This window comes from Lygodium microphyllum, chromosome 11 (assembly GCF_053477565.2).
Source record: "Lygodium microphyllum isolate KBCC chromosome 11, Lygodium_microphyllum_v1.1.10, whole genome shotgun sequence".
Classification (NCBI taxonomy): domain Eukaryota; kingdom Viridiplantae; phylum Streptophyta; class Polypodiopsida; order Schizaeales; family Lygodiaceae; genus Lygodium; species Lygodium microphyllum.
The window spans coordinates 113,840,979-113,851,384 of NC_141145.1; the positions used below are offsets into that span (position 1 = coordinate 113,840,979).

The window sequence follows — 10,406 nt, forward strand, 5'->3', positions numbered from 1 at the left end:
AATGTAGCCATCTCCTAACAACTCTCTCACAAAGAGGAAGATGCCACTACCAGGTTACTAGAGAGGAAGGAATCGATAGCTGCTACACATCAAGTATGAATGCTCACTCATGACACAAAAATCTGCCCTGTATGTATGCCTATACCATCAGATTTAGAGAATCTGAGAGGAAGTTCATGACAAGATCACAAGATATCAGAAATTTGTCAATATACCAAACAATGTGATTGTTTCAGATGAAGAGGATGAGCAGGCTATTTTCACTATGACAAATACACAGTATTTCCAGCAAAAACTGACTGCAACAAGTACATGTTGTCTATTCATTTGGACAACCCTCTGCATTCTGTGAGACAAGTCATGATTGCTCTATAGAAACATCAAATAACATTCTCATTGATGAGAATCTTGAACCACATCTTGCCAACTTTGAGCTTTTTAACACTTTGGAAATTGACTCTCATAAATCGATAGTCCTTACAAATTTGAATTGACAGTCCTTGAAAATTTGATAACTCTCTTCTCTGCAACTTTCAACAAAATCTCAAAGGAATAAAAGGTTGTATTACAATTCAATGGCCCTATAAGTGCTTCCAAAGATAGGCAGCTTTCTCCCTTGTGGTGGTGAAGGCCTTCTTCATCACTCCATGGGCTTCTCTGCAAAAATTGGAGACAATGATGCTACTGTCAAGCCCACACACAGTTCCATTTGCCAACTCTGTGATGAATAGAGATGAGAGCAAATTTAATTGCCCCAATCACACAATCTTGCAAGAGTGGACTCATATTTCTCTTTCCAGTTGTGATCCATCCAAATTCTGAAACCTCTGACCACTACTTGAAACCCTCACTTGTGGCATCAAACTACTTGATAGATGAGCCCTGCTTCCAGATTGATTAGAGCTTCCTGGATGATTAACTATCCAATCATCTACAATTGCAAGAACTCCTACATTTTCTTCTATGTGTTTCAAGTTGGCTTTGAGGGCATTCTCAACATATTGTAAGAGATGGGGAATACATGAATAAAATAATGGAGAAAAATACTTGCTACACTAGCGGGCACATAAGATATAAGGGACTTGACATTTGGCAACATCAAATTATAATAACAAGTCTCCTTCATCTTCTCTCCCTCTCTCTAGCTTTCGGGGCTTCCTTCCTTCCTTTTCTTTCTCTCTCTTCTTCTAGTATTTCTCTCTCCTCATCACTCTCTTTCTCTTTCTTTAGCTTCTCTTCTTCTCTCTCTTTTGTAGTCTTCTCTCTCCTCTTTCTCTCTCCCCAGTCCTCTCCTTGACAATCGGTATCAAAGATTCTTAGGTTCTTGATCCAGCTAGTCATATTTCATTTAGTTTTCCCTTTTCAGTCTCACAAATCCAAGAACTTCAAGTACACAAGTATAGACATTCCTTATCGTGATCTTCTTTTTGTGACATATAAAGAGCCATATGCATTCATTATAAACTACCAAATATTGTGTCACTATTGAGGTTTATAAAAAATGATCAATTTTGGAAGCCAATAGAAGTTTACAAGCTCTTCATTGTGACCATCTCTTTCAAAGGTATTTAGAGGTTTCCTGAACTTGCTTTCACAAGTATACAATACTCGTACTAAGTCCTCCCTTTATATTTTAGAATGATGCGAGCATACCACTTTGCATTAAGGTATGCTCAAAAAAACATCCACCCACCCACCAAGATTTATGTAGACCATTGGACATAAAATAGCATTGCCATAATAATGAAACAGAAGTAGTCAAATAAGTAAGTGAACTTAAGCATTGTGGAGGACTACATTGGCTTGACATTTATATCTAGGAGCACATGAGACCCTAAACCATTTATTATATGCATAGAAAGCTAGTATGTTAATTATGTTTTATTTATTCAAAGCTACAATCCTCTCCTCCCACTTACAAAGACTAATATTTTTGTTGCAACCATGGTGCATCATATCTACACAATGGTGTAATTTGCTCTACTTCTTTATGTTAATACAACACCAACCCCATGAAAAGGACACAATTTTTTAGGTGAGAAGTCACTCATCATGTATAAAGAGCTACAAAGGAACTATACTAGAGGAGGAAATGCATGGTAGTTTTTGAGAACCATCAATAATTCTACAAACCCATTGGGTCTCTTGAAGTTGAGAAGAGTATTGTGATTGTAAACTAAATAACTTTTATATGTATTACACGTAACAAGCCTAGAAAAATCATATGCATGAACTGGGAGTAACGTGCCGCATAAGGATCAAGAATGGTCTTTTCCTATTGTCCACTGAAATGTTGAAACCCCATCAAATTGTACTTTCTATGCTTCCAAGGCATGTAGCCATCTATTTTTAGGACATGTTAAAACTAACATGGTATTATTAGTTTCTCGAACAAAAGAGTTCTCAACCTTTTTGTAACATGGAGAGGAAATTTGAGAAAAAGGTAAGTTATTCCCAACTCTAAGCATTAATCACCTCGCATAGCAAGCATGGTGTGCAGATCGGATGATGTACACGTGTGTAGCGAATGTGGGAAGGTCCCGAAGAACAAAGAACTCTACAAATCTTCATAATTTCAAGTACAAAGCAAAAGCAAATTTGCATGACATGAGACAAAAAGATAAATTGAGTGCAATCTCCCCCCATGCCTCATGTGAGCGCTTCACAAGGCATGTATTTATAGATTTATTTATCTTCAAGCTAAAAAATAGCCCACTTTACAAATAGCATGATTTTGCTTTTGCGTTTTTCCAAATATAAAGTAGGGCACATGCGGGCTGTGCCAAAATACAAATATCAAATAATGAGGTATTTAATCGAATTCTGATGCGCATATAGGATTAAAAATGTTTTGTCAAGTGCTTTAATAAATAAGCGTGCTTAAATAAATATTGGCACCATGCCTTTAGTGATAAGGCGTGCACCCATAAAAAATAGTAATTCTTTTAGGCATTTGGATTCACACTATCACCCGGTGCTACCCAATGCCACCGCCACCTACTCTACACACATCAACTGAAGCGTTCACAATTGTTAGAAAATAATTAAATAAAACCCAAAAAAAGTGAATACCTAGCACTCTTCAGCTACAAAATAATTAAATAGGTTGGAACTCTATCCTATCCTTAATTTAATTCGAGTACACACTCTAAACTTGTAAACATCCATTAATTTAATATGTATTTTATGGAATCACCTGCTATGGAATCACCCACGTGCACATTAAATTAATTTGATGCTTGAAAAGGATAGGCATCCCCGTCAACTTCTTGCACATGGAATCCTCCTTGTGTATGAGCCCCAACAAATAAATAGTTTTACGAAATCCACTGAAAAACTTCACGAAATCCACCATGAAATATACCTCTGGCATCATAACCTCGGGGTGAGATAGCAATTGTCATCAATTGTTGTTAGCTCAATGTGGAGCCAATAGTAAAGGGTAGGCACTTAGGTTGCGGGCGTGCATCCATTGGGCCTCTTCAACAGGATGATTTTTAAACTTAACCAAAGACTTAGAATATCTGTGACCAGTTCTAGTGGTCATAAAGTCAGTGTCTAGAAATAGGGTAGACAGGTAATTGGCCTATGAAAGGTCGTAAAAAATTGATATGAAAAGTATTATGGATCTTCCAATGTTTGGGTAGTTCTAATTTAAATCCATTGTCATTGATCTTATGAATTATTTTGAAAGGTCCATAAAACCTAGGTGCTAATTTAACAACAGGGTGTTTCTCAACACTTTTCAATCTTCTCCTTTCAATGCGTAACCAAACATAGTCACCAACATTGAAACTCATGGCTTTTCTTTTCTTGTTATCTTGTTTAGCATATGATTGTTGGGATTTTGCAATCATATCTTTAACTTAAGCAAAAATAGTAGCATGTGTATCGGCAATATCATCAGCAACTTTAACTTTATTCGACAATGATGTGACAGTGTAGGCAATCTATGTCCATAAATGATTTCAAAAGGTGCTTTATGAGTAGTTGTGGGTGATGTATTATTGCATGCAAATTAAAGTAGATGCAAGCGTGTGTTCCATGTTTGTGGTTTTGAAATTGTGTATGCATGCAAAAGATCTAGAATTGTACTATTAGTAGCTTCTGTTTGCCCATTGGTTTCAGGATGCAATGCATATGAGAAATCAATCTTAGTACATAAATTAGCAAAAAAAGTAGTCCAAAAACTATTACGAAATCTAGAATCACGATTAGAATTAATAACTTTTGGCAAACCATGATTATTGAAAACAGTCTTCAAAAACAATTATGCAGCTTGAGATGCAGTTAATGTTTTCTTGCATAGTAGGAAATATGATTGTTTACTAAATCGATCTACTATAGTCCAAATCATATCATGATTAGCTTGTGTATTAGGCAAACCAATTATAAAATCCATTGAAAAATGTTTCCATGGACGGTCAGGAATTGGTAAAGGCATTAACGAACCATATTACTTACCATGGTGTCACTTAATTCTTTGGCAAATGAAACACTCAGAAACAAAGAAACATCAGATTTCATTTGCGGCCAATAAAAATCTTCAACGAATTTTCTTAAAGTGGAAATAATACCTTTATGACCTTGATATGGAGGACAATGAATTTCGTGCAACACAAATGATCTAAATTGAACAATGACACAATCTTTTCTCATAAAACATAAATTCATCAGAGTAAGACAAAGAATCAACTAATTTATTCCAATCAGCTTGAAAATTGGGGCCATGGTCATAGGTAAGGGAATCAAAGGATAGAACAAAAATATTATGGATACTTGGTCTCCTACTCAATGCATCGGCAACAACATTTTCTCTTCCTAGTTGATATTGGATAAGTGGATGAAGACATTGAATAAAAGCAGCCCATTTAATATGGTGGTCAAGAATTTGTGGTTGACTAAGGAGATGTTTGATACTTTGTTGCTCAATTTTAATCATAAATTTGGATCCCATCAAATAGTGTTTCCATTGACGAAAGGCTTGAACTACAACTAACAATTCTTTATCATAGGTCGAATACTTCAACTCAGAAGTTTTAAGTTTGCAACTAGAATAGGCTATGGGATGTGATCTTGAATGAGGAGAGCTCCTATTCCTGATCTACTAGCATCAGTGACTACTAGGAAGAATGGCCGACTAAAATCGGGTAATTGTAAGACAAGTGCATGTGTTAAAGCATGTTCCAACAAATCAAAAGACTTTTGCTCGTTGTTAGACTAATGATACACAACACCTTTCTTTAACAATTTCATCAAAGGCAATGCAAGTAATGAAAAATTTCTCACAAATTTACTATAAAAGCTGGCAAGGCCTAAGAAAGAATATAACTCATGCACATTTTTTGGGATTGGCCAATTCAACATTGCCTCTATCTTTTTAGGATCAACGTGAATACCATCACAAGAAACATTTTGACCTAAGTTTTCAATCCGGGTTTGGAAAAATTCACTCTTGTCAGGGTTAGCATACAATTGATTCTCTTTCAACAATTTAAAAACCAAAGATAGATGTTCACAATGCTCATTTTCATCTTTACTGAAAACCAAAATATAAGCAAAGAAAACAATCTCACAATTCTGATACTTCAAAAATATACGATTCATCAAACAACTGAATGTAGCTAGTGCATTGGTCAAACCGAAAGGCATACCAAGAAATTCATAATGACCAAATTGAGTTTTAAATGCATTCTTAAAAATGTCAGGTGTATCCAAGTGTACTTAATGATATCCAGACACCTCGTAAATAATACTACAACAACTTGATCATAATTTTTTCTGCATTATATTTGATTTAGCATTCTTGATTCCATTTAATGCGTCAAAGATTATATTGATTTCGTAACCGCAAGACAAATCGCAAAAGGCTTAATCAGTAAACAAAGAACATGCAAGAATGAGCATGATATTGAGTAAGTTAAGTATCAAAGAGTATGGCATGAATTTATAAACTAGATAAGTCGTGAGGTAGCTTAGCCAAAAACCACTACATTAAGCTGTTTTGAAGAAAAAAAGACTTTTTTGATAAAATAGAACACAATTCATGACTTTTTTATGCCTAGAGGGAGAGAAAGTATTTTAAAATCATCCCCATGCCACCATCTAATAGGTAGGTAATCAAAATGCATTTTTTATAAAGCTTACTTAGCTCTTGACAAGTAGCCAAAATAATGAGACGACTGCATGCTCCTCCTCATGGCTATAAATACACCCCCTATCCTTCACAAAGAAAGTAAGAAGAAAGACCTCCTAATGATGGAAAATTCTCTCTACTTCTCTTTTCCATTCTAGCTTGAGCCTTGAAGAAGGAAAATACCCCTCTTCTACCTCATTTCTATTCTCTCTATCCCCTATTACGCCTTCCTCCCATACAACCAGATCGCTATGTAATGGAGGGGAAATACTTAGGTCAAGTTGACCTAAGTATAAAAGGTGTAAGGGAGACTGCATAGTGACTATTGGATGAATACACATCTGTCCTTTCACCTTCTTCACCTTCTTCCCTGTCCTTCCATGGCTGCCAGCCATTTCTCTCTCCTCTTCTTGCCTTTCTCTCTCTACTTCTAGTCTTTGTATCTCCTCGTCACCCTCTTTCTCTCTCTTTCTCTCTCCTTTCTGTAGTCTCTCCCTTCTCTCCTTCACTCTCCTAGGTCTCCTTCATTACAGTTGGTATCAGAGCTTAGGTATTTGGTCCCTTCTTCTTTCTCTCCTCCCTCTAGTTTTAGTTTCTTTTTAGTTCATAGTTACTCAGGTGCACAGGTAGATCAAGACAGGTACAACATTGAAAGGCCATAGAAATTAGGGAGTACCAAAGATGGCAACCTTTCTTGGGGAGCTCATTAGAGGTTTGATTGCATCTGGAGATCACGACCAGACTCCACTCGTGCTTCAAGGGGTGCAGACAAGGGTTCTGCAGCAACCTGTTGTACTCCCATCACCTGCTGGGATGCATATCTAGACTTGGGTGTCACAGGTGCACTGCGAATCTGTTGCTATTCTACAACAAGCCCTATTGCCCAGAAGGGCCCCTGAGCTCCCAACTAGCTGAAAGTTGCTGCCTCCCTAGAGTTGTTTAAGGATTTCATCTACAGACGCTGAAGTGCTGATAAAAGCTCTTCCTGGTCCTTGGTGATGGAGAATCTATGCAAGAGGTGACATAGCAATGCACGGCACCTCTCATAAGATGGGATGGTTATGGTGGGCTTTCTTGCTTCTGGTGGCTCCGTGAAATCGGACCTGCACTGCATGAGGTGGGAGGATCTTTCTGCAAACCCTTGAGCTCCTAAAGGACGCGTTTGGAGGCCATCAATGTGGAGCAGTGATAGAAAGAACGGAGGAGGCCTGTCAGAGTGAAAACACAAGATTCAGGGGGGGCGGCCGATGCTATCCATCGTGTCCAGCAGCGATGTTGCTTGTCCGAACGGAAAGCGCATGCCTGGCAAGAAAACCCTTGGTGTTGGAGCAGGCACAGCATTGGCGTTTGCCGAGGACGTAGCTATGCTATTGTTGCCTCGGTTTTCCTTCCTAGACACCTACAACAATTGGGGCTTTCGTGGGCATCGCCATTGCTGATGCTATCAATGTTCTCCGTCTGCTCTGCTGATCTGGAAGCGGGGGCAGTGCTGGCATTGAGAACCCTTATGGATGACGGCTTTCATGCTCCTTAAAGAAAGGGATCCCGTTGGCACTATAGGATGTGATAGGCATCATCAAGCAGGGGAAGACAATTCCCAAGGAAGATTAAGGGGAAATTTCTACAGGTTGCTCATCAACTACAAGAGGCATGTCGTTGATCTGTTGGCTCAAAGACATCAGACCTTGAGGGAATTTATTGGGGAGCTCCATCACTGCAATGCCAGGAGCCTGGTGTTGAATTGCCAGTCCAAGACGCAGTCTAAAGCTCTGTCCATAGGGACTGCAACCGCATTCCCAACTTGAATGTACCTTTCCTTGACAGGTCCAAAAAGCTTGTAATAATCTGGGAAGCCTTGCAAACGGGCATTTTCCCGTATTGTCAAGACACGATCTTGAAGTGGATGAAGAATGATTTGATTGTGGGGCTTTGCCCTTGTTACCACAGTAGGCACAGTTTCATCCCACCATAGCCGACCAAATGGCTTGGGTGAGTGACCTTTCACAAAAGTAATTGCATAATCGGGAACCAAAGTTTTTCCTGAAGGCAGCATAACTCTCTTCATCTTTGGATCAAGGGCTACTATACCATCTTCTTGCATGATCACACCTGGCAGGTCTCTAAAATTTGGCCCTTTTCTTTAGGGATCCTGCGTGTTCTTTGATAATCATCAGTATTCAGCTGAAGTGGTCGATGATCATGAAGCATTTGCTTCAATTTCTTGCAGGATGCCAATGAGGCAGTTCCTGTGAAGACTTGTTTTGGAAGCCTGATAAACCTTTGAAAATCGGTACGGGCTCCTCCACCATAGTTAATCTCATCTCGTGACTCACAGTTTTCAATGGCAGGCAGATCAGAAAGTGCATCTCCAAGGGTTAGAGATCTCAACAATTTAGGCTTGTTATTCTCATCATAGGCCACCACATTGCGGTCCCACTCCTGCGGGATACCACCTTTCTGCACAACTTCATGTGTTGGCAAGGGATATGCAGGAAGTATCTTATTAGGTGCTGCACCCCATAAGAAGACTTGCTTTCATGCTCCTACCTCATGAGCTACATCCACCCCATCTACTGAAAACATGTATGATGGCATAGTTACAGGTCATCACCACCTCGAAGTGACACTAGTAGAAAACCTGCATGCCTACCTAGTAGGTCATAATTTCACGCTTTCTTGCAGCTTCTTGGAGCGCTCCCCTGATACGTCTTCTGGCAATACCCGATCGTGGATGGTTGTAAACAATTTCACAAGCCTCTTGATTGCTTAAATGTTCCCACATGCCATCTTATGCAAAAATTAGAAACTGATCATGGTGCTCTAGGGATCGTGCAGATACGGAAGGGATAGCTCTCAAGACAGGTCGCCTGAGTGTGCTGGCATTGCGAACTCCTCCTCATCATCACCCTCGCAATTAGCCCAAGAGGTGACATAGACAGGCAGCTCAGAACTGGCTCTAGGGATTGTGCAGATACGGAAGGTTCAGCTCTCAAGTCAGGTCACCTAAGTGCTCTGGCATTGTGAACTCCTCCTTATCATCACCCTCACAATCAGCCCAGGAGGTGACATAGACAGGTAGCTCAAAAGAAGCAGCTCAGAACTGAGCGGATCAGATTTGGCTAGATTGCCAGTTGTAGCATTAGTAGTCGATGGATCAAAATATTGGTTACATATTCCATCTGTAGAGGCAGACCCAATAACCCATGTATTTGAAGGCCTGTGTAGTTCAGCAATTTTTGTGCTGATAAAGCTTGATAGTGCTCCCTGGCCAGCTTGCTTCAGATTAAGAACTTCATTTGCCACTATAGATGATATATCTGGAAAAGACGATAATGACAAAGAGTTCTGTAAATTTAATGGCATGATTGAAGATTGACCTGGAATGTGACTTTCACCAGGCAGCTTTTCTGTATGGGGTCGAAGTCCTGGCACTGTTTCCTTCATCGGAGGTGAAAAGGACAATAGCTGGGTTGATGGTTGTCTTGAAAGAGAGTAATCCATTGCTACAAATGATGATAAATTGATTCCTATGAACATAGAATTAGGGCAATTGTCTACAAGTGATGCTCCACTTGTTTCTATGTCCATAGAAACTGAGAGATTACCTGTAACAGCCATTGCCTATTGTAAGACAGATGAATCTTTAGGCCAATGATCTAAATAAGAGGTACTCAGATTGCTCAGTAGAAAACCTTGCCCAAAATCTCCAACGATTCAGCCAGTACTAAGGTCCAATGATTCATTTGTGTCCTTAGTTGCATCCCTTGCAGGTCTTTGTCCATTTTCAAGTTTGGGAGTAGGATGGAGAGATACTGCAACTGCAGATTTAGGTGGTTGAGAAATTGTCGAAGAAGCTGGCCTTGCTATTGCAGAAGCACATGCGTCAGTCTAGTCAGGCCTGCGTTTCTGGTAGAAGCAAAATATTGCCACAGCAATGATTGAAGTTACTACCGCTGTGATGACAAAAGCAATAATAACTACCTTGATATTTGATGGGCTCTTGAGTCCCGGTGCTAAAGCAGGAGCAGAAATGGGTTCACTAGCTGGCGGTTCCATAGGTTTGAGAATTGAGTAAAGCACTGCACTTAATTTGGAAAATGAAGCAAAAATTGCAAATGTTTATGGTAGTGGTATTGTCGATTCAGAATGCTCGGTGCTACAATGCCTTTCTCATGGACCAATAGACATGATACTTGCCAGTTGCCTCAAGCCAAGGTGCAGACTTCAGTTCAGTGCATTGTAAAGTGCAGACTGGAGTAAAGAGTTGATT

At 39.4% G+C, this 10,406-nt stretch overlaps 1 pseudogene; it reads right to left on the minus strand.

Moving 5' to 3' along the window:
• Positions 1-7,847: 7,847 nt before the first annotated feature.
• Positions 7,848-9,754, minus strand: LOC148029255 (DNA (cytosine-5)-methyltransferase 1 pseudogene; annotated as a pseudogene).
• Positions 9,755-10,406: the final 652 nt, after the last annotated feature.